The sequence below is a fragment of the Triturus cristatus genome, chromosome 6, assembly GCF_964204655.1.
Source record: "Triturus cristatus chromosome 6, aTriCri1.1, whole genome shotgun sequence".
In the NCBI taxonomy this organism is placed as follows: Eukaryota; Metazoa; Chordata; class Amphibia; order Caudata; family Salamandridae; genus Triturus; species Triturus cristatus.
In genome coordinates, this window is record NC_140589.1 from 1,078,619,873 (window position 1) to 1,078,646,892 (window position 27,020).

A 27,020-nucleotide genomic window follows, 5' to 3' on the forward strand; every position below is an offset into this window, starting at 1 on the left:
CTATTTTTTCGGCGAGTTTGGGAAAGGGGAGATCTTGTAGGAACTCCGTTATGGAGGGGCCCTCCACAGGGGTGGGTGGTGCGTAAAGCGCTCTAAGATGGGCATAAAAGGCTGTGTTTATTTCTCTTTGTGTATTGACTATATGTCCAGTGGGTGTACGGATTCTAATTATGATTGGGGTATCTGGTCTATCCCGAACTATGCATGCGAGCAGAGCCCACGACCTATCCGCCTCCGCGTGTTTTCGTTGTAGGAATGCTCTGTGGTCTATTGTCTGCAATGTTTCCAGTGTGTCTGCATGGTCTATATAGGCAGATTGCAGGGCTTCTTTTTTATTGCGATCTGACACCGTCTCATGCTCAAGCGTATTCATTCGCTGTTCAATGCCCAATAGTCGTTGGTGTATCTCCTGTCTGGCTCCTACCAGTCGTCCTATCGACACCCCCCGCACCACTACCTTCAGGGCATCCCATTCAATCAGATTAGAGGAGGCTGTGTTCCAGTTTTCAGCTAGATATTGCGATAAGGTGTCAGAAAGGGCTGCATGGATTGGAGCATCGTCCAATAACTGTGGGTGTTATTTCCAAGTAGGAACTGGGGTAGGTACCTTGCCCCAGTTGAGTGTGAGCTCCAATGGGTTATGGTGGGAGAAGGTTTTCGCCAAGTATGTAGACTGACAGACCTGTGTAGTGATGGATCTAGAGCAGAGGAATCTATCAATTCGGGTGTGGAGACTGTGTACTGAAGAATAAAAGGAGTATTCTTTGTGGGTGGGGTGAAGGCATCGCCATGTGTCTGAGAGCGTCCAACCGCTAGTCCACGTCGTAAACTGTTCGGTCAATTTATTAGCAGTGGTACCATGTAGGGGTGGGTGTGATCTATCTAAAGTAGTGTCCAGTACAGCATTCCAATCTCCCCCCAGGACCCAGGGGATACTCTCCCAATCCACCAATGCCACTCCTAGTTTATGCAGGAAGTGGTCCTGATCAAAATTAGGGGCATAAACGCTGCCAAGCACCACTGGGGAGCCATCTAGCGTGCCTTTCAGCAAAATATATCTCCCTTGGTCATCAACTCGGCGTTCCAATTCAAGAAAAGGGACCCCATGGTGTACCCAGACGGTCGCACCTCTGGCAAAAGCCCAGTAGTTAGTAGAGTAAATCTGACCTCTCCATTTCTTGCGCATTGTTTGTGTTTCAGATTCGGTGATATGGGATTCCTGGAGGAACGCCACATGAGTCTTGCGCCTGAGGAGGTATGCATGCACTTGATGACATTACTGTATCGCCCCTAGCCCACGTACATTCCATGTGATTAGGTTATAGGACCCTAAAGTGAGAGCTGTCCCGGGCATGTTACCTTGCATAGTGTGGAGCCCCAGCATTCGCGGAGCCAGTAGACCAAGCTCGACAAGGAGTCCCTTTTCCCCGAAACAGCAACAAAACTCGGCTCAGCGCCTAAACTACGCTGGGCCCAACTATAATGTGCAAACAATACATAACAAATAACAGTGCATACGCTAGTAGGGAGATGGCTGCCCTGAGTCATGGCCATGGTCCTAGTATGGTCCGCAACCCGGCGGCTCTATGAAACCCTGCCCTGGGGGACATCATAAGTAAATGTGTCTAAGACAATATTCCTGTCTTCACCAGTCGTTTGTAAGCGAAAGTTCCAATGGCCCCACAAAACTATGGGTCTAGTCCCATTGACATGGGGAATCTATCTGTGTCATTGCATCAAACAATTCAATCCCCCCAATTGAATAGGCCGACAATAGCAGAGTGATAATGTTCATATATACATTCATGAAAACAGTCTCTTAAATTGTAGAATCTGTATCGACTAAAGCATGTATCAAAGGATACTTCTGATAACATTAGAGAGTAGGCATCAGTGTTCAGTTGTCAATTATGTCGTCTGCTGCGTGAGGTGTCATTGTGGGGAAGAGAGTTATGCTATGTTCAGAGTCCGAATTCAGGGTGCTGTCCTCCGAGTCCGTGGGGATCTTGTTGGCATCTGCGCGAAATGCCCCGGCAATGGCAAGGTCGCGACATTGCTGATCACGCGATGGACCAGTGCCACCTTTACTCTGGCCGGAGCGATTTGAGAACGACGGGAGCTTTGTTTAGCAAGAGTGTCTGAGTCCTGAGAAGAGCGGACCGAGTGACTGAGCTGGCTAGAGCCAATACACATAACTTCCATCCATTCCTCGGCGTCTGCTGGGCTCTCAAAGAAGTGAGTCTTTTTGTCATAAATAACTTTCAGCCGGGCTGGATACAGAAGTGCATATTTGAGTTGTGCTTTTTGTTGTTTTTTCTTCACCGCTTGATAGGACGACCTCTGTCTCTGCACTAAGATGGTATAGTCTGGGTATAAAGATATACAGTGATTTTCAAATTGGATTATAGCTTTGTCTCTCGCCTTCTGCAGTAGGACGTCGCAGTCAGTATAGTTTAGGATTTTAACTATCAGAGGGCGGGGTGGTACGCCAGGTTTGGGTGGCCCAGTTGGTATTCTGTGGGTCCGTTCAACACAGAAGTATGATGAGAGGCCCTCAGGCGCCACATGTTCCCTAAACCATGTTTCCATAAAGTCTGCCGCCTTGACCCCTCACTGCGCTCTGGCAGGCCAATAACGCGTATATTATTACGTCTGTTCCTTCCTTCTGCACCTTCCACTCGATCTAGAAGGCTTGTCATCTGTTGTTGCATTTGTTGTAAGGCGGATGAGTTTGCTGTAACTCGAGGGTCTAGGTCCAAGAGGGATTGTCCGTGATCCTTGACCGTATCGGCCAGTTTACCATGGTCCGCTCTGAGCAGTGTCAAGCTCGTAGGAAGTGTACCCATCTGCAATTCAAGTGCTGCTCTAGTGTCTCGGATCTCCTGAAGAATGAGGTCTAATTTATCGGGTGGTCCATCAGCGGGCTCAGAAGGTGCAGCTCCGGGCCGGGGCGGATGGCTAGAGCGCTCAGACATGTTGGAGGGTTGACTATTTCCCCAATGTCCATCGGGGGGGCTCTCAGCCTGCATCTGCAGCGTCCCAGTCTCTGGTCTCTAAGGGACATGCCCACCGTGGGCCTCAGTCATCTGCTATGCTTAGGGGTAATATGTGCCGGTTCATATGAGGCCATGCGGCGTCAGCACTCACCGCATCGTCCCGCAACGGGCCATCCCGGCCCCCAACACTCCACAGACTTCGGGCGCTCCCTGGTGCGGAATCACTGTTAGGCCATGCGGCCGTCCACAGCCAGCTGTAAGGAATCGCCCCTCCGCGTCTCGGTCCCTCGCCAGTGCAGTTGGGGTAGGGAGGGCACCGCCGCAAGGGAGGCCAAGCGCTCCGCCGTCTCCAAGCCCGGGGTAGGTCCCTCACTACATTTCCCAGGGTCCTCCGCGTCGCGCACGGTCGACGCCGCACGCCAGGTCCCGGCGTCACCACAGGCTCCGCGGCGAGTAGGTCCCGATTGAGGGCTCCAGCGCAACGCGGCCCCAGGTGATCTCCTCAGCGTTCCCCGATGTCCAGGGCTACAGCGCCGTGGTGACGCCGTCCCGGACCAGGTAGGGCCCGGTGTCGATGGTATAGGAGGAGTTATGCCCCCGAGGGTCCGGAGCTCTACCAGGCTCCGACCGCCATCGCAGGCTGCTAGCCATGCCCCAAAACTGAACCTTTGTAAGGTCGCAAAGAGAGAGGACCAATGGACGCGGTCATAGGCCTTCTTGGCATCTATGGCAAGGAACAATGGATGATGGATTTTATCCAAAATATAGGAGGCACTTGGTGTTATTGCCACATTGACGTGTTGGAAAAAATCCTGCTTGATCTAGATCTATCAAACCCAACATAATAGGTTTGAGGCAATGCTCTAGGATGCCAGTGAACAATTTGGCATATATGTTTAATAGCGAGATGGGTCTGTATGATCCACATAAGGCCGGATCCTTGCCTGGTTTGGGAATAACCAATATAGCAGCTTCTAACATTGAAGCAGTAAGGGAACCTGAATTGGCAAAAAAAGTATAGAGCAGCGTAAGTATAGGGGGAAGGTCCTGACAAAAGACCTTGCAGAATGGGCGCTAAAACTGCCAGGACTGGGAGTTTTTGACACTTTCAGACTAGCTAATAGCCAATATCACTTCGTAAATACATGTGGGTTAGTCTAAAGCATCAGCCTCCGTGGGGTGAAGCATAGTAAGATTGACCTCACTAAGATAAGGGAGAAGATCTCCAATGGGACTGTCCCTGGTGAAGTAAAGAGAGCTGTAGAAGGCTCAAAGCTGAAGCGATCTCCGCATCGGAGTGGGCTTCCAAGTGAGGTCCAGTGCATATTTCTTTGACCACACCGGCATCGATTTTGCTATGTAGGCGACGTGCTAGAATCTTCCTGCAGTGATTGATACCAAGGTAAAATGTATGTTTGAGGCGCACTAGAGCATATTCCGCCCTATCAAGATCAAGGCATTTAAGGAGAAGTCTCACCTTCTTGTGCTCCCTCAAGACCCTGGGGACACCCGTCCACTTGTATATAGCTTCGAGCAAATGAATGTTCTAGTTGTAGCTGCTTATCACGTCGTAAGCCGTTATCCGCTGCCGAAACTGCGATGAGGTCCCCTCGTACCACCAATTTGAGGGCCTTCCATACCAATGCCAGGAGCCCCTCCCCAGTGTCATTCATGCGGAGATAATTTACTAAAGTGTTGCAGAGGGAATTGACTGTGGCTGGGGCCTGAAGTAAAGAGTCCCTAAGACGCCACCCAGAAGTCATAGGATGAGTAATATCTACTCAGAGAGACAGAGAAAGAGGGGCATGTTCTGAGAGGGAGCGGGGAGCAATGCTGCATCCATAATGAGAGCTGTGAGAAGGTGGTCTGGTATATGCTGTCCACTAATTAAAGTGGCACCCTGTCCCAGTCCACACAACCCTTATGATGTATGAGGTCAAAGATAACCTTTATAAAGCTCTCCTAGTGGTAGCTGTGGAGAGAAGCCTTCAGGCCTAATCTTGAAGGAATGTAAAGCAGCTTGTTTTACCAGAATATCACCTCCTAAATGACTAAATGAAAGGAGAACCACACAGTGTTGTATAAAAATATGTATTTATTAATATATATAACACTCTCTACTAGTCTCTATACGAGACTAGGGCACAAAGTACACAATACAGAATCAAAAGAACATTCGTAAATAGCAAATTACACAGCGGGCTCCAGGGGGAGACCGAACCATATACTATAAAAATTGTATAACAATAAACTTGACTAAACACAGTGCCTAGAGCACGTAGAATCGCTGGGACCCCAAGTAACCACCCAGAGGAGGGACAAAGGGAGCCCACGAAGGACAGGTGTAGTGTGGAAACACGAATGCTCGCTCCGTACAACTCTATGGGATAGTCGCGGTTGTAAAGTTACAAACTAAGGACACTTCTCTGAGGACTTCGAGCAAACCCTTTGGAACATAGGAGGTTCTAAGGCCAACCCACCAGTGAGTACTGAGGTACCCATGTTACCTATCCCAGAGGAGCCTGGTGCAAGGGGTCAAGTGGTGTCGGAAACCTTTGTCGCTTTCAATGGAGAGTTGCATAGAAGTACTGCTGCCATGAGGGCGAAGAATGTCCGTTGGAATCCAAGTCTGGATTCGAGGTGCGAAGAACCTGAAAGCAGAGGGGACAGAGTCTGGGTCACTTCAGGTGACCAGGGGCTCAGTAGTCGAATGCCCACCGATGTCGAGTGCTTCAGGTGCGAAGAAGGGTTGCTTGAATCTGCAGCCACAGGGACCAGGAGACGTTGAGGATGACCAAGATCCGGAGGTGAGCTGTCCTATAAAGGATGTCGAGTGCTGAGGGGTCGATGTCTGGCTGGAGCACCAACAAGCCTTAGCAAATGCAACCCACACGATCAGAGTAAACAGGTTACGGTGTGGACCAGCAAGGTCCAGGGGACTCTCCAAGCAATGGAGAGTCAGGGCACATCTGCAGCAACCAGGTAAGCCCAAGAACAAACAAGATGACCCTCGCCAGGACCCACAGGCCAACGGACCAGGGATCGCGAGGAGACTTCAAGCTAGATTGCAAAGTACCAGCCCACAGGACACTTTGAGAGTGGAGGACGGATATCTTCGGTGCAAATACTGTTCGGGGTCAGGACTACACAGAGTCCAATGCACAAGCTCGGTAATCATCAACAAGTATATGCAATTGCAAATGTACGCGATGCACAGGGGTTCAGGTTGCATGGTCCCCACGAGGGATACTGGTCTCAGAATCATTGAGAGGGCAGATCTACCTCAGGGACCTTCGGAAACCCACCTCCTGTGTTGCTGAAATCTTCGACGTCCTCAGGAGTTTGGGAGAAGCAAACCGGTCAGATGCGTTTAGGTGCCTGCTATTACAGGGGAGTAACTCCTTTACTCCAAGGGAGATTCTTCAGTCATCCAGCGTTGTGCAGGCAGTTGAAGTACTTGGTTTCTTCTTAGCAGAATTTTGTCCCGGTAAAATCTAAAGTCCTGTAGTCAGGTAACCCACTTTATACCCATGGGACGGGGTTGGAAAGATTCTGTGGACCCTCCTAGGGGAGGGGCAGGACAGAGGGGTGGCTCCACCAATGTCCTTTGTCCAGTTTTGCACCAGAGCAGGAGCCAATGGCTTACAGAACTGGTTTGAGCTGAACTATGCACAGGGACGCCAAATGTGCCCCCAGTGCAGACTTTCTGGCACTCTCAGCCCCAATAAACTAAACCCTGTCTGGGAGGTGGTCACACCTCCTTGTGACAGAATGTCATGCCTTTCTCTGCTTGAGCTTGGCTCAGCAGCAGGAGAGCAGAATCGTGTCTCTGGCTGGCAGCGTCTATTTTGTGCTGCCCAGGTCGAGAAAGCTGGTACTGGGTAGACCGGTGACAGACATATGTCCCTTTGGAAGGGTGGTATCATACCTCCCTCACCTGTTACTGATGTGGAGGTATGATTATAATGTGTTTGACACAAAACACGACATGTTTCTAAGCAGCCATTTTAAAGTTAGCATTTACCGCAAGGTTATAATGCACTTAAACATATATGTCTGGCGCATCACAAACAACCCTGGATAATGGCCTCCGAAGGCTGCAGAGGGGCTCTGCTCATGCAGGGGCACCCTCTCATGTAAAACCCACCCTGCCTTCAGGATTGATAAGGCCTTCCATAGGGGTGACCGATAGGTATTTAAGTGTAGTGATTTAGATAGATATGGTGAACCTATATCTTAAGTAAGTGGTGCAAGCACCAGCTTACATAGTCTGCTGTAGCAGACTTGTCATGTCAATTTGAATGGCCTCTCATGGGTGGCATAATACATACTTCAGTCCATGGGAGGCCGCTGGGGTACCTATGCCATGGGTACATGGTGTACCATATACTAGGGACTGATAAGGGTACCCCAGTATCCAATCTGGAGTGTACCTAAAGTACATGAATAGCAATTTAAGGGAGAAAGCAGATAGACTGTGGTCCTGGATAGCAGGATCCTAGTCAGACTAGTCCAAAAACAGTGTTACATCAGCAAAAAGTGGGGGCAACCATAAGAAGCAGATACTACTTTCCTACAAGAGCTAGTAAAGATTAAGTGGCTAGTAAATAGTCCATGCATGCATATGTTTTATGGGCAGCTGAATTAAACATGTAATCCTTAGAAAGTGGATGGAGGGAGCGCCAAACATCCTGTAGTCTGCAGTCAGCCATCCACTGTAAACCTAATGTAGTAAATGCATCTGTTAGGTCAGAGCGCTGTCCAGATCGATGTAAAGTGGTGTCCATCACAAGATTCATGTTGCCCCAATAAAGATAACTGTGTCTGAGGTTTGAAGTGCCGGTGTCAGAGACTCGAAGATAAAGGATTCCTGTGCTTCGTTAGGTGCATAAATATTCACCAGTGTGAAATGAAAAGTATTTAATTTAAATCTTAACTGCAAGCAGTCGCCCCAAGACTTCCGTAACCGTGTCCAGGACCTCCCCCTGAATCCCTGAGAGAAGAGGAAGGCACCCCCCCTTTTAGAGAGACCTGAAGAACAAATCTGTCAGGGGAACCAGTGAGATTGCATGCTGGGGGTATCCTCGAGAGTAGGTGTGCCTCTGGTAGTAGACATATCTTACTGCCGCATTGCTCTAGCAATGACAATACCACAGACCGCTTGATGGGATTATTTAGGCTTGAACATTAAGACTGGTAATTTTTAATTCCTGGAATATGGGGCTGCGTGGGGAGGGGAAAGCTGTGACATCCAATGGCATATATCAATCAGTACATTTGTAGAGCGCACAACTCACCTGTGAGGGTCTCAAGGCGCTGGGGGGACAAGGGACTGCTGGTGAAGAGCCCTCCCTAAAAGGAAGTACCCAAGTGTCACAAATAACGGGCTCAAGGGCAAGCCGGTACGGAGGAGCAAAATAAAAATAAATAAAAAAGATGAACTGTTCAACATAGATATATAAAACATGCATTAAACAGTAAACATAGTCCATCATGGAATGATGTGTGTTTCCAAGGATTACATCTGGAGGGGTTTTGCCCTCGCCGGGAAGATGGCCGCAGAGGTGGGCGCCCGAGGCACGTGCGCGCGGGCAGCCGGTGGGACACCACAGACAGTCACGCGCAGCACGCAGCCAGCCACCCTGGGACGGGCCCACGGCAGACCGGTCGCCAGACCCCTTCTCGGGGCCAGGCGCGCCAGCGGCGTACCTCCGCAGCAGGACTCGGCGAGGGACCCTGCCACGGGTGATATGAACTTGTGGGGGGATGAAGGGGGAGTGGAGCTGACCCTGCGACGGCCCCAGCCGTGTCCCAGGGAAGCCCCGGGGCGATTGACGATCGAGCGACCCTCAGACAGGCATAGCCCCGGGAGGAACCCGGGGCCGCAAGGTGCGTTCGAAGTGTCGATGATCAATGTGTCCTGCAATTCAGACTAATTCTCGCAGCTAGCTGCGTTCTTTATCGATGCGCGAGCCGAGTGATCCACTGCCAAGAGTCACATGCAACTTTTCAAAAACTTCGGGCTTCAGGCTGGCGACGTTGGTCACTCAGGCCGCTCTGCCGTTAATTATCCTTCCGCAGTTTCACCTACGGGACTTTTACTTCCTCTAGATAGTCAAGTTTGATAGTCTTCTCGGCGCTCTGCCAGGGCCATTGCCAACCACGGCGAGGCCAATCCGAGGACCTCACCAAACCATCCAATCGGTAGTAGCGATGGGCGGTGTGTACAAAGGGCAGGGACTTAATCAACGCAAGCTTATGGCACGCGCTTACTGGGAATTCCTCGTTTATGGGAAATAATTGCAATCCCCAATCCCTATCACGAATGGGGTTCAGCGGGTTACTCGCACCTGTCGGCGAAGGGTAGACACACGCTGATCCGTTCAGTGTAGTGCGCATGCAGCCCCGGACATCTAAGGGCATCACAGACCTGTTATTGCTCGATCTTGTGTGGCTGAACGCCACTTGTCCCTCTAAGAAGTTGGCCGCCGACCGCTGGGGGTCGCGTAACTAGTTAGCATGGAGGAGTCTCATTCGTTATCGGATTTAACCAGACAAATCGCTCCACCAACTAAGAATGGCCATGCACCACCACCCACAGAATCAAGAAAGAGCTATCAATCTGTCAATCCTTTCCGTGTCTGGGCCGTGTGAGGTTTCCCGTGTAGAGTCAAATTAAGCCGCAGGCTCCACTCCTGGTGGTGCCCTTCTGTCAATTCCTTTAAGTTTCAGTTTTGCAACCATACTCCCCGCGGAACCCAAAGACTTTGGTTTCCCGGAAGCTGCTCGGAGGGTCATGGGAATAACGCCGCGGGATCGCTAGTCAGCATCGTTTACGGTCAGAACTACGACGGTATCTGATCGTCTTCGAACCTCCGACTTTTGTTCTTGATTAATGAAAACCTTTTTGACAAATGCTTTTGCTTTTGTTCGTCTTGCGCCGGTCCAAGAATTTCACCTCAGGCGGCACAATACGAATGCCCCCTGCCATCCCTCTTAATCATGGCCCCTGTTCCGAAAACCAACAAAATAGAACCGGAGTCCTATTCCATTATTCCTAGCTGAAGTATTCATGCGACCGGCCTGTTTTGAACACTCTATTTTTTTCAAAGTAAATGCTTCGGACCCCCAGGACACTCAGTCAATCAAGGGGGCGCCGAGAGGCAGGGGCTGGAACAGGCAGTAGCTCGCCTCGCAGCGGACTGCCAGCTCGATCCCAAGATCCAATTACGAGCTTTTTAACTGCAGCAACTTTAATATACGCTATTGGAGCTGGAATTACCGCGGCTGCTGGCACCAGACTTGCCCTCCAGTGGATCCTCGTTAAAGGATTTAAAGTGTACTCATTCCAATTATAGGGCCTCGAAAGAGTCCTCTATTGTTATTTTTCGTCACTACCTCCCCGAGTTGGGAGTGGATAATTTGCGCGCCTGCTGCCTTCCTTGGATGTGGTAGCCATTTCTCAGGCTCCCTCTCTGGAATCGAACCCTGATTCCCCGTTACCCGTGGTCACCATGGTAGGCACAGAAAGTACCATCAACAGTTGATAGGGCAGACATCTGAATGTATCATCGCCGTCACAGCGACGTGCAATCTGCCTGAGGTTATCTAGAGTCACCAAAGCGGCCAGGCGAGCCGGGATTGGTCTTGGTCTGATAAATGAATGCATCCCGGGAGGTCAGCGCTTGTCGGCATGTATTAGCTCTAGAATTACCACAGTTATCCAAGTGACAGATGGAGCGATCAAAGGAGTTGGCCTAAAGGCTAGGGCGTTCGACCTCGGACCTGGGGAACTGGGTTTGAGTCTCGGTAATGTGATGTAATGTGGAGAGAGGTGCGGTCGCATGGGCACCGGCAGGCTCAGCCGTCTCCCCGGGAGGGAGTGGCGGGTCGAGGTGCAGCCTGAGTGAGATGCAGGGGTGCCGGAGCCTGGCAGTGGCGGCACCCCTCGGAATGGTCGTTCCGAGCTGCTGTGGAAATGTGCTGGGCGGAGAGTGGTGACGGCGTGGCGCACGGGGCCTACGGACCTGCCGGCAGCAACATCCGAGGGCCTGGCGCCACCCAACCCCTTCCACTCTGGGTCAGTCCACTGGGGGGCACAAGCTGCCGGGGCCGCTCGGCCTTCGCTCTGCTGGGTAGGGTGAAGGGCCTCCCGCCACGCGGCAGGCCCTCGATTCAGATGGTCCATGCAGGGAGGAAGCTCCTTGCTTGAAATAACAGCCGAGGCTGGCCAAGCAGTCCATCCCTAAACGGACCGAGAGTGCCCAATAAATCAGAGTATAGCCGGGGCATCCCCTGGCAGGCCGCCCTGCGCGGGGGGGGATGGCGGCTTCACATCCCTGCCTGCTCCCGGGGCGAGCAGGCTCGAAAGAAAGGCCCATCGGGAAGGGGCCAAGAGACAGGCACAGACCCGGGCCCCCAGGCGCTGCCTGCCCCCGTCTCGGGATTGCCGGAGCTCACGGAGGTCTGACCCAGCAAACTCTGAGAAAAAGGACCATCGGGAAGATGGCTGAGAGGCAGGTGTGCGTACCCGGGTCCCTGGGGGCCCGCATCGGGCGGACCCGGGTGCTGCCTTCCCCTGTCTCGGGATCGCCGGACCTCACGGAGGTCTGACCCAGCAAACTCGGAGAGAAAGGACTATCGGGAAGGGGCTGAGAGGCAGGTGCGTACCCGGGCCCCTGGGGGCCCCGGCTGGCGAGCCCGGGTTCTGCCTTCCCCTGTTTTGGAATCGGCAGACCACACGGAGGTCTGACTAACCCTCTCCCTAGTAATCTGGAGGAAAATTACCCCCCTTTCTCGTAATCCGTGCACACGAGGTGACAGAGGGTACCCAAGGCGTGAATGTACCCGACCTCATGGAGCCTTCGCTGGAATCGGGGAGGCAAATGCACACTCATCGGGACTTCCAGGCAAGCCCGGCCATCTGGTCACACTATTGGAAAGCATTGCGCGCGACCAGATGGCTGAGGGGATAGGCGCGACCAGATGGCAGAAGGGATAGGCGCGACCAGATAGCCGAGGGGACAGGCGCGACCAGATGGCCGAGGGGAAATGCACGACCAGATGTCTGGGCTCGAAAGGAAAGCCATCTGGTCGCTCTGTGCCCCAACGAAAGAGTGAGCGGGTGCCGGGGCATGGGGGACTGGAGGCCCAGTGCCCCAGCTGGGCCCCAGCCATGGAGGCTGCGAGGGGGACCCGACGGGCCCTCTGACCCGGGGCCCGCGGACACCTTGACAAGCAAGGGAGGCCTGCACGGGACCGACAGACCCCTGTCCTGGGCCCGTAGCGGAGCGGCAGGCCGGAGGACGGGGACCAGGGCTGGAGCACCCGACCCGGGGTCCGGCAGGGCCCCTGGACCCAGCCGGGGCTCCAAGGCCCAGACGCGCAGGGGAAGCCTCCCCGGGCCTGCCGGACCCCGTCCCAGGATGGAGCCCGGCATGGGGAGGCCACCCTCCCCAGGGCCCTCAGGGGCCCCGGCTGTAGGTCCTGAACCCAGCCAAGCAAGAGGAGGCTCCCTGGGCACAATGGAACCCCGTCCCGGGCCTTTGGCTGTGCCGCAGGCCGGGGGACGGAGCCCAGGGCCGGAGCCCCCGACCCAGGGCCTGGTGGGGCCCCTGGACCCAGCCGGGGCTCTCAGGCCCGGAGGCGCAGGGGAAGCCTCCCCGGGCCCACCAGACCCCGTCCCGGGCACCCTGCCATGCGGCAGGACCCAGGACGGAGCCCGGGGTGGGGAGGCCACCCCCCGGGCCCTCAGGGTCCCCGGCCATAGCTCCTGAACCCAGCCAAGCAAGGGGAGGCTCCCCGGGCACGATGGAACCCGGGACCTCATTCGGGCACCTTTGCTCACGGCTGGACCGAGGTCGGAGCCTGGGGTGGGTAAGCAGTCCAGCAGGGGGAAGCCTGCCGGACCCCATCCGGGGCAGCCTGCCACGCGGCAAGCCCCGGGACAGACCCAGGGCTGGGGCGGCATCCTGGCCCGTCCAGCTGCCGGCTGAGGACCGCTAGGCCGAGAGGGGTCCCAGAGTACCCTGTTCCTAGTAATCCGGGGGAAGGCTACCCCCCTTTTTGGTAACCCGCACGCACCGTGAGACTCAGGGAACCCTATGCGCGAATGTGCCCGACCTCCTGGAGCCCTGGCTGGGATCCGGGAGGCAAATGAGCCCTCATCGGGACTTCCAGGCCGACCCGGCCATCAGGTCGCCCCATTGGTAGGCATTGCACGTGACCAGATGGCCGAGGGGAGAGGTGCGACCAGATGGACTCCCATCTGCCCACCCCGAGCATTCGCGGTAGGTTTCCTGCCTGCCCACGCAGGGCTTGGGGCCTCCGATTCCCGGGGGCTTGAGAACCCCGGCTGGGACTCAAGCCCGGGGAAGGATCACCAGAGCTCTCTGGCCCGGACGCCTGCGGGACGATTGCCCGGGGACCATGAAGTCCATCCCGGGCACTTTGCCATGCCGTGGGCCGGAGGAGGGAGCCCCGGATGCCTAGAGAGGTGCTGCCTGGGCATAGCCCATCCAGTCCCCGACAGAGAACCGCCAGCCCGGAAGGGGTGTCCCGGCAGACCCTGCTCCTAGTAATCCGGAGGAAGGCTACCTCTCTTTCTGGGAACCCGTGCGTACCGCGAGGCTCAGGGGACCCTAGGTGTGAACGTGCCCAACCTCCTGGAGCACTGGCTGGAATCCTGGAGGCAAATGAGCCCTCATCCGGACTTCCAGGCCAGCCCGGCCATCTGGTTGCCCCATTGGTAAGCAATGCACGTGACCAGATGGCCGAGGGGAGAGGTGCGACCAGATGGACTCCCATCTGCCCACCCCGAGCCTTCGCGGTAGGGTTCCTGCCTGCCCACACAGGGCTTGGGGGCTCTGATTCCCGGGGGCTTGAGGACCCCGGCTGGGACTCAAGCCCGGGGAAGGACCACCAGAGCTCTCTGGCCCGGACGCCAGAGAAATGGCTGCCCGGGAACCATGGAGCCTGTCCCGGGCTCTTTGCCACGCAGCGGGCCAGAGGAGGGAGCCCCGGACGCCTAGGGAGGTGTTGCCCGGGCATAGCCCATCTGGTCCCCGGCAAAGAACCTCCAGCCTGGGAGGGGTGTCCCGGCATACTCTGCCCCTAGTGATCCGGAGGAAGGCTAACCCCCTTTCTGGTAACCCGCACGCACCACGAGGCTCAGGGGACCCTAGGCGCGAACGTGCCCGATCTCCTGGAGCCCCGGCTTGGATCTCCGAGGCAAAGAGTGGAGAAGTGTAGCTCACTGGTTAGAGGAGGCATACCCTGAAGCAGAGATCAGACCCGGGACCTGGGTTCGATTCCCGACGCGGCAGGGTCCAGAGCCCAATCGTCCACCGACTCGATAATTCTCGCTTCGGTGCCCACTCTAAGCACGAGTTCACACTATGCAGCTCTGGGCAACAAGCCTGCTTAATCTCCACAACGGCCCCCCACGGCGGGATGCCTGGCTTTCACCTTGGGGATGCCCAGTACGGGTTATCTTACAGGGAAAAACCAGGACGGGTTCCCAATGCAAGCGCCAAGATGCCCGTAGGGTGATAGCTGCGCTCTATAAGTACATCAATCCAATCAATCAATCAATCGAATGAGCCCTCATCGGGACTTCCAGGCCGGCCCGGACATCTGGTCGCCCCATTGGAAAGCATTACGCGCGACCAGGGGAAGGTGCGGCCAGATGGCCGGGACCGAAAGGACTCCTATTTGCCCACCCTGAGCCTTCGCGCTAGGGTTCCCGCCTGCCCACGCAGGGCTCAGTGGCTCCGCTTCCTGAGGACTCGGGGACCCCGGCTGGGACTCAAGCCCGGGGAAGGACCACCAGAGCTCTCAGGCCAGGACGCTAGGGGGATGGCTGCCCGAGAGCCATGGAGCCTGTCCCGGGCACTTTGCAACGCCGCGGGCCAGAGGAGGGATCCCCGGACGCCTAGGGAGGTGTAGCCCATCTGGTCCCCGGCAGAGAACCGCCAACCCGAGAGGGGTGTCCCGGTATACTCTGCCCCTAGTAATCCAGAGGAAGGCTACCCCCTTTCTGGTAACCGGCACGCACCACGAGGCTCAGGGGACCCTAGGCTCAAACGTGCCCGACCTCCTGGAGCCCTGGCTGGGATCCGGGAGGCAAATGATCCCTCATCGGGACTTCCAGGCCGGCCCGGCCATCTGGTCACCCCATTGAAAAGCATTGCGCACAACCAGATGGTCGAGGGGATTGGTACGACCAGATGGCCGGGACCGAAATGACGCCAATCTGCCCGCCCGGAGCCTTCGCGGGAGGGCTCCTGCCTGCCCTTGCAGGGCTCCTGCCTGCCCTTGCAGGGCTCGGGGGCTGCAGGGCTCGGGGGCTGCAGGGCTCGGGGGCTGCAGGGCTCGGGGGCTGCAGGGCTCGGGGGCTGCAGGGCACGGGAGCTGCAGTGCTCGGGGGCTGCGGGGTTCCGGGGCTGCGGGGTTCCGGGGCTGCAGGGCTCTGGGGCTGCAGGGCTCTGGGGCTGCAGGGCTCTGGGGCTGCAGGGCTCTGGGGCTGCAGGGCTCTGGGGCTGCAGGGCTCTGGGGCTGCAGGGCTCTGGGGCTGCAGGGCTCCGGGGCTGCAGGGTTCGGGGGCTGCAGGGCTCGAGGGCTCAGAGACCCCACGCTGGGCCTCAGGCATGGGGAGACCCACAGGAGCTCCCGGGGCCTGGATGCCCGAGGACCCATGGAGCCCGTCCCGGGCACTTTGCCTCGCCGTGGGCTGGAGGAGGGAGCCCCGGATGCCGGGGAGGTGTCATCCGGGCTTAGCCCATCTGGTCCCCGCCTGAGAACCACCATCGCCGGGAGGGGCATCCTGGCATACCCTGCCCCTAGTAATCAGAGGAAGGCTACCCCCCCTTTCTGGTAAACCGTGCGCACCGAGTGATGGAGGGGACCCTAGGCGTGGAGGCGCCCGACCTCCTGGAGCCCTGGCTAGGATCGGGGAGGCGAATGAGCCCTCATCGGGACTTCCAGGCCGGCCCGGCCATCTGGTCGCCCCATTGGAAAGCATTGCATGCAACCAGATGGCCGAGGGGATTGGTGCGACCAGATGTCCGGGACCGAAATGACGCCAATCTGCCTGCCCCGAGCCTTTGCGGGAGGGCTCATGCCAGTCCTTGCAGGTCTCGGGGGCTGCAGGGCTTGAGAGCTGCAGGTCTCGGGGGCTGCAGGGCTCGGGGGCTGCAGGGCTCGGGGCTGCAGGGCTCGAGGGCTGCAGGGCTCTGGGGCTGCAGGGCTCGAGGGCTGCAGGGCCCAGGGGTTTGGAGACCCCACGCTGGGCCTCAGGCATGGGGAGGCCCGCAGGAGCTCCCGGGGCCCAGAGCCCCGGGACCCATGGAGCCCGTCCCGGGCACTTTGCCATGCCGCGGGCCGGAAGAGGGAGCCCCGGACGCATGGGAGGTGTTGCCCGGGCATAGCCCATCTGGTCCCCGGCAGAGAACCGCCAGCCAGGAAGGGGTGTCCTGGCACACCCTGCCCTTAGTAATCCGGAGGCAGGCTACCCCTCTTTCTGGGAACCCGTGTGCACCGAGTGACAGAGGGGACCCACGGCGCGGACCAGCCCGGCCTCCTGGAGCCCTGGCTAGGATTGTGGAGGCGAATAAGCCCCCATCGGGACTTCCAGGTAAGCCCGGCCATCTGGTCGCCCCATTGGAAAGCATTGCGTGCGACCAGATGGTCGATGGGAAAGGTGCGACCAGATGGCCGGGACTGAAAGCACTCCCATCTGCCCACACCGAGCCTTCGCGGTAGGGCTCCCGCCTGCCCACGCAGGGCTCGGGGGCTCTGCTTCCCAGGGGCTCGGGGACCCCGGCTGGGTCTCAGGCACGGGGAGGACCACCGGAGCTCTCTGGCCCAGACGCCCGGGGGAGGACTGTCTGGGACCCATGGAGCCCGTCCTGGGCACTTTGCCATGCTGTGGGCCGGAGGAGGGAGGGGAGGTGTTGTCCAGGCATAAACACAATAGGAGCCACAGGGGGAAAGAAACGAGCAAGGCCACCCACCACTCAATACACTATAACAACCAATGGCCTGCTCTACGATACACCGATTTGTATACTGATCAACAGGGTTTCCAATCTTTTATAATTCCCTAGTGTATGTTTCCTATCACTATTCATAGGTTATGGTATATCAATTTAAAAGTGTCAAAAAACAATCATAACACCAATTCTACCCCAAATTGACTAAAAAAAAAGGTGAGGAGGGAGAAAGAGCACCTCACGGTAGTAACACCAAGGGGGGTTGCTGGTTGGTGCTCACCAGCATGCCCACTTATCATCATCGGTTGCTCTTACTCTATGTGAAAAACAAAGAAATTATAATATACTAATCTATAATTTCAGTGTATTAAAGTGGTGAAAATAATAGTGCCAAGTGTTTTCGTATGTGTCCAATGAACCCCAGTGAGAACATAATAGTTTTAATTCTCACAATTAAAAAACAGTGGTGCTTACTAGCTTATCGTGACTTTATTGAATGCTGTAAGCTCCCACAATAAAAATGGTTTCAATCAAACCATACCCAGTTCTATAATGCCAACATGTTTCGTTGCCGACCCATCACGCAACTTCTTCAGGGCTATGGGGTTCCAAATCACCTTCACAAATGGTTCACCTAAAACCTCTGATGGTATAATACAAAAGACACAAGGAAAGCCAGTTTAAAAAGAACCGTCCAACATTCCGGACGCACTCATGAACTCAACAATTTTAATCTGTAAGAATGTACTCAATTCCGTTTTTACCAGAAGGTTGCGAAGTCTTCTCGTTCCAGCAACCGTCTTCAAAGTGAAACACGTGTCTTCTAATCACGTGCCCCTGGGGTGACTACCAAGTAACTCATCCCCTATAAATATATAAACAAGGAAACATTCCTTACATCTTTACTATTGTTATATTTCTTCTTTTTTCCAAAATGTAATCCATTCAGGACATTCCCTGACACATATATAGCGCATCTATTCTTAGTGCACAAAATCGGAGGGTGGCTTGAACACATAGTGCTCAACCCGCTAATCATCCGTGAATCGTATGGCGATGCTCATGTGTAAATGTGCCACTAATCACATCATTATATCAAACAACAATGTCTCAATGTGGGTTTCATTTTAAGGAACAAATATAGTAAACAAAAACTAAAGTTTGTTAAGGAGTAAATCAACGTAGGAAGAGACACAGGGAGACAAAAATCAGTTGAAGTTTTTTTATTTTGAAACACTTAAAGCATGTTGGACATATTAAGCATCATATGTACAAGTCACATGGATAGGAAGCACTGCGTTACATTACTGGAAATGTAACCGATAAAATACTGTGCACAAGTGCTCGTGAAGGTTGTGACGGCGCAAGTGACACATGAAGTGGTATATACAGCGGTGAATTAGGGCGCAACAGGGAGTAAAGCAATACAATAAGTCTTGTAGAATTAGGGCATCCAAACAATCAATGATGAACGATTATGGAGAACAATAAATAGGATGCCCAAAGCATAAGAGCGCCAAAATTAACGCTGTTGGAGTCGACGGCGTTTCGGCCTGTAGAAATCTAGGCCATCATCAGGACTGGTTACATTCAATTTTAAGGCAGTGTTGTTGCCACACGGAGGAGGGGTAACAACCAGATAGACACGGCCTCGGAAGGATTTGCGAGTTCCGTGTGTTCAGTCGGGGAATGTGAAACGAAGGGCGGCTCGGAACCCAGTCAATGGGTACTGATTATCAGAAAAATGAATCGGGCATGGAAAAATCTGTGGCGCGCAGAGAGCCGGCATTAGTCAGGCATAATCACATCATGGAAAAAACACGATCTTTTATTATGATCTTTTCTTGCCTTCCGCTCTATTGGTATGCCTCATACCAATCTCAAGAACTCATGGTTTCACCAAACATCAGCTGCTCAATAGTCAACTAAACCCCCGTATATCATAACATTATGCTTCAGAACTTCTGAATCTGCAACGTACTGAGCCCGGGTGATGTTTCAAAACACACCGCCATTCCATCAGTCACTCAACTCACCCGTGCCGCGTCACACCGGTGTGTGTGCAGCTTCCTCATTGAGCTCACACTACGCACGGCTTAAGGGACGTGGTAGACCACGCCCACTTCCGACGCGTCATCCATTCAAAAATATGTATATGCTTTCCCGATTTGGTGGCCATCTTAGAATAAAATAAATGCCGGGAAAACAGCCATATCCAGATATATCTCCACGGGACCCGTACTCAATCAAGTCTCTTATTATCACATATCGCAAGGGTGTTTTACCTAAAGATCATATGCAACGAACTATCCAATCCTGCATTACCATTGGATATTGTATAATCCATGTTCGTAACAACAATTAAACCTGGTGGCCATCTTGAAATGGGAACGAAACCAGAAACAGGAACAAGACCCATTAGAGATTGTCAGATTACATCTATAAGATATACACAGAGATCGAAACTACATTCAAAAGTATATCTTCCCAAATAATCGTGCGTTTCAATTTATCCAACATTCCTTAGAAATTCCTTGATGTTTTAACACAGGCCACCCAGCTCCAACGTGACCACGAACCTTTCCCCCTTTAATCATTCCGTGCATTGATTCAGTGGTTCAGTCATCCAATATTGATCTCTAATATTGGATATTCTATAGTAAAAACATCTTTGCACCCTTATCGTCTATGTAAACCCCGATGGTAATCACAACAGGCATCCCAAGATGTTTTGTACCTGACCTCACGACATTATTCCTCGGGGGAAATCATATGAACTCACGCGGAGTCAAAAGATAATTTCTATATACAATGACTCCTCAGTAAAATTCACTGCTCTTTCTCCCTCCTCACCTTTTTTTTTTTTTAGTCAATTTGGGGTACAATTGGTGTTATGATGGTTTTTTGACACTTTTAAATTGATATACCATAACCTATGAATAGTGATAGGAAACATACACTAGGGAATTATAAAAGATTGGAAACCCTGTTGATCAGTATACAAATCGGTGTATCATAGAGCAGGCCATTGGTAGTTGTCCAGGCATAGACAATCTGGTCCCCTGCAAAGAACCGCCAGCCCGGAGGTTGGTGTTCCGGCATACCCTGCCCCAACTAATCCGAAGGAAAGCTACCCCTCTTTCTGGGAACACATGCGCACCGAGACACACAGGGGATCCTCGGCCCGGACGCACCTGTCCTCCTGGAGCCCTGGCTGGGATCAGGGAGGTGAATGAGCCCCCATCGGGACTTCCAGGGCAGCCCGGCCATCTGGTCGCCCCATTGGAAAGCATTGCGTGCGACCAGATGGCCGAGGGAAATGTGCGACCAGAATGTCCGGGACCGAAAGGACTCCCATCTGCCCGCGCCGAGCAATAGCGGTAGGGCTCCCGCCTGCCCTTGCAGGGCTCCGGGGCTCTGCCCCAGGGACCCTTGTCCTGGCAGATGGACACTTGGCAGGCCGCAGGACGTGGGCTCCCAGACCCTGACCGAATCTCAGGAGGCCTAGGGCCGGACCCTGCTTCTCAACCCAGCCAGGCCGGGGAGATCGGCGAGCCTGCCCAAACACGAGGGACCCCTGTACCGGGCACACGGTCCCTCAGGTTGTGTGCTTGTTTTGCACAATTTATTTCAAAATTCTGCGTAGTTGCACTATGCAAAGTCTGCCCAGCCCTACTCAGGACGTGCGCTCGTTTTCCACTATTTTTTTTAATAATCTGCGTAGTGGCGCTGCACAAAGTCCGCCCAGCCGTAATCAAAACACACTTGAGATATTTTTTAATAAAAAATGTAGCCAGTTAACCTCATGTTACTAGTAATTTTGGCTTACTTGCTCACTCTTAAATGTGTATAAAACCAACTTACCAATGAGACGTTTGGAACATTCACTGTTTCATAACTGCATTTTATACTATGCCACCTGTATTAGGGCTAACCTTACATCATTCACAATAGTGACGAAGCATCACACTTAACATGTCCCTCATTTTTTTGGTTGCGTTGTTCCATAGAGGGTGCACCTCGGGACAGTCCAATAAGATATGATAAAAGGTGCTATCTTGACCACATCTTCTAAGGCATAGTGCGTCCACCCGGCTGCCTATCTTGGCCAGGAGTACCCCGGAGAGGTAGGATCTATGTAGGATTTTTAGTTGGACAAGGCGAAAGCGATGGTTTATCACCGTTTCCCTGGGTGACATTAATGCAGTCTGCCAGTCGTCGTCGTCTAGTGGCCCTATGTCTGTCTGCCACTGAGCCCAAAGGGTCTGAAAGGAGTCTGGTAAGTTGTTACAGAGCTTACGATATGTGCAACAGCCAGCAGCTTTGTCTGCGGAGGGATGTTGGTTGTCCGCTGTGTTGGTGCCATCAGCCTGTTGGGCGATGATGGTCAGGATGCGTAGGATGGTTGTCCCTTCGGGCCTTTAGTGGGCAATGACATTGTCAGGTGTTGGGTCTGTGAGGCTATGCATTTCCTGGGGGTCCACTGTCTTTGTCTGCGCTGCCTCTGTGGTGGTCCAGGGGGGGGCTTTTGGGGGTTGAGCTCCTGGGGGTGGTGACAGTGGGTTTTGTGGCCCTCTTGGGTGTCCGGCACGCATGTTCAGTGGCTCCATGACAGCTGTTGTTCTTCAGGTGTGGCTCTGGGCTGGGCTCGCTTTTGTGGTGCAGGCTGTGGTCCGTCTTTGCACCAGGTCAGAGCAGGTGTTAGTTTCCTGGTGCTAACGCGCCTTAAATCATTGGTTTGTGTTTTATCGCCGATGTGGCTGGTCATTGTGAATATTGTGGAGTGGTGTTGTCGTGGATGTTTGCTCGGGAACGCCTACTCTGCATCTCATTAGCAATAGTTGCCGGGGTCATCCTTGGCAATGTGTTTTCCGGCTGCTATCACGGGAAAACTGGTGATATGGGCTGTTTGCACCTGCCTGTGAATGGGGTGGTAAGTTTATCGCAAATTTGGCTGCGTTATGGTGCCTATAACTTGGCGATAGCTCCTTGAGAATATGGCCCATAGCATGAAATAGAGGTTGATCAATTACATAACACTTCAACATATGGGAAAAGAGAGAATGAGCAAAATTACATTGCATTATTATTTTCACACAGCAAAAAGAAGGCATCATGGTAGTTGTAGTCATTTCAATTACATGCACAACACTTGCAACATTGTAAGTTAAACATACCTAGCGAAAATAAGCAGTAAGAGCCATAAACTGACTTTTAGAATAAAAAACATAAATGAGATGTTATTTGGTGTAAAAGCACCATTACATCATGTGAACTGTACTGGATATTGAAACCTGTAATCTTAATTAAAACAAAATACATTTAAACAAACAAGACAAATGTAATTATACTGATAGATCTAGGCTTACATGTTTAACAAAGGTGCAAAATACATTAGCAACAGCTACATTAAAGTAAAAAAGGACATTTAGGTTTAGTGAAACATTCCAAAGTGTAACTTCCCAGTCTCCACTCCACCAGGATTTTCTGTCAAGCCTTCAGGATGTAGTATCTGCAAGACCTTCTCCTCATAAGGAAAATGTTGTAAGGGTGGGCTGGGAGAACCACCACAGTCATCTGGGCCTCCAGGTGAAGCTTAGAACGCAGGGAACAAACTCACATCCGCAGGTCGTTCCACCTCTTCCTAATTTCCTCCTGTGTGCACAGGTTGTTTGCTACAGCATTCACTCTGTCAAGTATTCTGGCCCACATTTGCCTTTTCTGCATTATGGTTGTATTTTGTACTTGCGCTTCAAACAATTGTGGCTCCACTCAAATAATTTCATCCACTATGACTGACAATTCTCCATCTGTAAAACTGGGATTTCTTTTCCCTGCTATTATAATGGCATTCAATTAAATTACTTTGTAACCCATAATTCAAAGAAAATAAAATGTAAAATACACAAGTAACAGAGGGAGCAAAAATAAAACTCAAAATACTCAGCCAAACGTCTCCAGGAAACTGTAATGCTGTACTGGAATGGCAAAGGATCATGGTCTGAAATGGACTGTGGTTTAAAGGGCAGTATGCAGGTGCAAACAATTAAGCAAAAGACATCAGGTGTGTAAAGCTAGCAGCCATGGGATGGCCACAGAAATGGTACATTGTTGACCACGTCCCCGATGAAATCCCTCAGTCGTGAAACCGTTGCTAGGACACCACCAGCCAGACTATGAAATCTAAATAGTCTTGGTGCAACCTCGCTGCCCTGATGGAGTTCTATTCACTAGCAGAGGAGTCTGCCGCATCAGCAGTGGTCGGCAGCGTAAGCGACGGTAAACATTCTGTTGACATGGATGGAGATTCAACCTGCATACATCTAAATACGATGGGCGGTATTCCCATCAGCTTGATGGAGTACTTGAAAATTCCACCACGGAGTGACGAAAGTAGTCCCGCCAAGATCTAAATCAGGCCCATAGTCTCTACCAGATAAGGCGTAACTGAAGAAAAGCAGCTTTTCATCTGATAGAGACATCTAGCCGCAAATTCTATATCTTTGAATTGATACCCAAGCAATACCATCCCCGGAGGAGGGTCTGCAAACTAATTTCAAATGAGAAAGTCCTGTGGGACCGAACGAGCAAAGTGCCCATCCCTGCGGACCTGACTGTCCATACAGGAATGTTTGGTGAACGTGTGTAGGAAATCCCACGTTGCTGCCTGACGGATTCCAGGATCGGAACTCTTCATGCTAACTCAGTGGTCGCAGCCTGAGCTCTGGTGGAATGAGCCTGAAAACCTTCAGGAGGTGGCTTCTTGGCCACTGCATAGAAGACTTTGATGCGGAGAACAACCCATCTGGAGTTGGTCTGCTTCTGCACCGCCCAACCTTTCTTCACACCAACATACCCCATAGAGAGTTGGTTGCACACCCGGAACTCTTGTGTGCGATCAAGGTATAACGACAATGCTCTTTTTGGATCCAGACGGTAGTCACTCCTCTTCTTTAGAATGATGTGGAGGGGCTTAAAAGGTAGGCAAGGTGATAGATTTGCCTACATGAAATGGGGTGATCACGTCTGGTAGATAGGAGGCCCTTGTGCATAGCACTAGATTGTCAGGAAAGACTGAGATGTAAGGCAGCTTTGATGATAAGGTCTGCAGCTCCCTCACTCTACGGGCAGATATAATTGCCACAAGGAAGTCTGTTTTCAGTGTGAGAAGCCTGAAGGGACCATTGTGTAGATGCTTGAAAGGAGCTAACATTAAAAATGTAAAAACTAAATTAAGGTCCCACTGAGGCATAATGAATGGTGAAGGAGGGGTGAGATGAGTAAGACCTTTGAGGCACATATGTAAAATAGGGGATTTGAACGAAGAAGATTTGTCAGGCAACCTCAAAAAGGCAGAAATGGCAGATAGATATCCCTTAAGAGTGCCCAGAACAGAGTCCTGCAGGGCAAGGCAAACAATGAAGAGTCAGACTTCAGAAAGAGGAGTAGAAATGGGATCAATAGTTTTTTCTGCACACCATGCCACAAATGTTTTATAACAGCAGGCGTATACCATCTTGGTGGACGGACACCTGGCTGCTAAGGTGACGTTACAGACTTCGGGAGGAAGGTAGAAAGCTGTCAACTGTAGCTGCTCAATCTCAATGCATGAGGTGGAGTATTGACTGGTTCGGATAGAGAACCCTCCCCTGCTGCTGCAACAGAAGATCTTCCAGAAGGGGCAGCCTGATCGGAGGATTGAGAGCATATTCAGTAGCTTGGGAAACAAGACTCTTTGTGCCTAGTCCTGAGCCACGAGTATGACTTAGGCCTGTTCGTTCTTGATCTTCTTGAGAACTTTGGGCAGGAATGGAATGGGCGGAAGGGCGTAAACGAGGCCTGAAATCCACTTGAGATGAAAAGTGTCTTCGAGTGAGAGCTGCCTTGGAAACTACAATGTGCAAAACTGCTGACATTGCGCATTCTCGGCAGAGATGAACAGCTCTAACTAAGGCTCTCCCCACTGCTGAAAGAGACCTTACACTACCTCCGGGTGGAGACGCCAGACATGATCCACCAGGCATCCTTGGCTGAGTTTGTCTACGCTGGTGTTTAGAGAGCCCACCAGGTGTTGAACCACCAGGGATACGCACTGCTGTTCCAGCCGTGTCCAGAGGCACAGGGCATCTTGACTAAGGGCTCAACCCCACCCTCTTTGTTGAAGTACCACATGGCAGTGGGTTTGTCCATGAATACCTGCACTTGCCTTCCCTTGATGGAGGGTAGAAAGGCTTTCAAGGCCAGTCGGATTTCATGGAGCTCCAGCATATTGATGTGGAGTCCGGAGTCCACCAGAGTCCTCTGATCTCCACCTCTGCCAGATGACCGCCCCATCCCAGGAGTGACACATCTGTCGCCACTGTCAGATCTGGTTTGGGACGGTAAAGGGGTCTGCCTCTGACTCAAGCACGGTTTGTTAGCCACTATTGCAGATCCAGCACAGTTCCTTCCGAGATCCAGACCATGTTGCAGAGATTTCCCTGATGCTACGCCAACTGGAACTTCAGGTCTTACAACAGAGCCCTTATATGCCATCTGGCATGTGTCACCAGGAGCATGCAGGAGGCCTTGAGGCATCAGAGTCAGTCTCACCAAAACCCAGGATAGAGGCTGAAACATCGGTATCATACCCTGAATATACTGCACTCACAGTTCGGGAGGATAAGTCCGAAACTGCACCATGTCCAGAACAGCTCCGATGAAAGGGAGTGTCTGAGAGCAAGCAGGTGTGACTTCAGCACATTGATAATGAACCACAGCGAGTGCAGCAGGTTAACCGTAGTCTGAAGGTGAGAGCCAGTCATTGAAATAGGGGAAGACTGATACCCCTGATTTCCGAGGATGAGCTGCAACCATTGTCATCACCTTGGTGAACACCTAAGGGGTGCTGGTAAGGCCAAAGGGGAGCATGGTGAACTGAAAATGCTTTTGGCCTACTGTAATCTGCAGATAGCGCAGGTGGGCAGGCAGGATGGGAATATGAAAACAGGCGTTTTGCAAGTCCAACACTACCATCCAGTATCCTGGGTCCAGGGCAGACAAGACCTGAGCTGACGTGTGCATTTTGAATTTCTCCTTCTTGAGGAAGAAATTGAGGGCTCACAGACCTAGAATAGGACTGAGGCCTTTGTCCTTTTTGGGAACCAGAAAGTAGCAGGAATAGCAACCGCAACCTCGGCTAAGAAAGCTGTGACCTTTTCACAGAGAAGGGACAGATGATCCTCTGTCAGCTGTCATGAGATGGTGGCATGGGGGGAGGAGCAGTATCAAAGGGGAGGGAGTAGCCCCTTCAGACACTCTGCAAATCCCACCTGTCCGATGTTATGGACTGCCAGTGAGGCAGCTGATGGCGACTCCAGCTGTCAGCTGGGTTCCCATGGTGGTAAAGGGGCAGACTAGGATGGTTTGGAAGTTGTTGCAGTCAAGGGGCTAGACCGCTGGCCACCTGACCCACGAGGTTTGTGGGTACCACACCCTCGTTCTCCCAGTGGCTAGGGGCATGCATGGTGCGGTGGCTGGAAGGGAATTGGCATGGCTGCAAACCCCTTCCGTAGCCACGAAAGGAGCGAAAGGTGGATTGGGAGGATGGGGGGGGCTGCCACGAGACCCAAGGACCTGGTTGTAGCTCGAGAGTCCTAAAGTGCTTGAGCCCCGAATCTGCCATGTCTCCAAAGAGACAGGCGCCATTGAAGGGCATGACATAAGGGAAGCTCAGACATCCCCTGAAAAGCAAGTCATTTTTAGCCAGGCTTGGCACCTAAGGGTGACTGTTGTTGCAACCGCCCTGCCTAGTGAGTCGGTCATGTCAAGTCAGCATCAAATTGTGAACTTTGCTGCAACTCTCCCAGCAAAGACACCTTGGGGACCTGTGGCAGCACTTACACAACCGTATCACACATAGTGTGGGAATAACGGCCCAAAAGGCATGCGGTGTTCATGGACCACAATGACAGCTGGCAGAAGAAAATATCTGCTTCCCAAATGAGTCCAGTCTCTTGGATTCCCTATACGTGGGAGCTGTAGGGAAAGCGCA

At 52.8% G+C, this 27,020-nt stretch overlaps 1 non-coding gene and 1 pseudogene across 1 annotated transcript; both read right to left on the bottom strand.

Moving 5' to 3' along the window:
- Positions 1-8,839: 8,839 nt before the first annotated feature.
- LOC146821017 (5.8S ribosomal RNA) lies at positions 8,840-8,993 on the bottom strand. The gene has a single exon (XR_014965311.1). It is a non-coding gene; the product is annotated as a 5.8S ribosomal RNA (ribosomal RNA).
- A 67-nt stretch (positions 8,994-9,060) lies between these two features.
- On the bottom strand, positions 9,061-10,867 carry LOC146821018 (18S ribosomal RNA; annotated as a pseudogene).
- Positions 10,868-27,020: the final 16,153 nt, after the last annotated feature.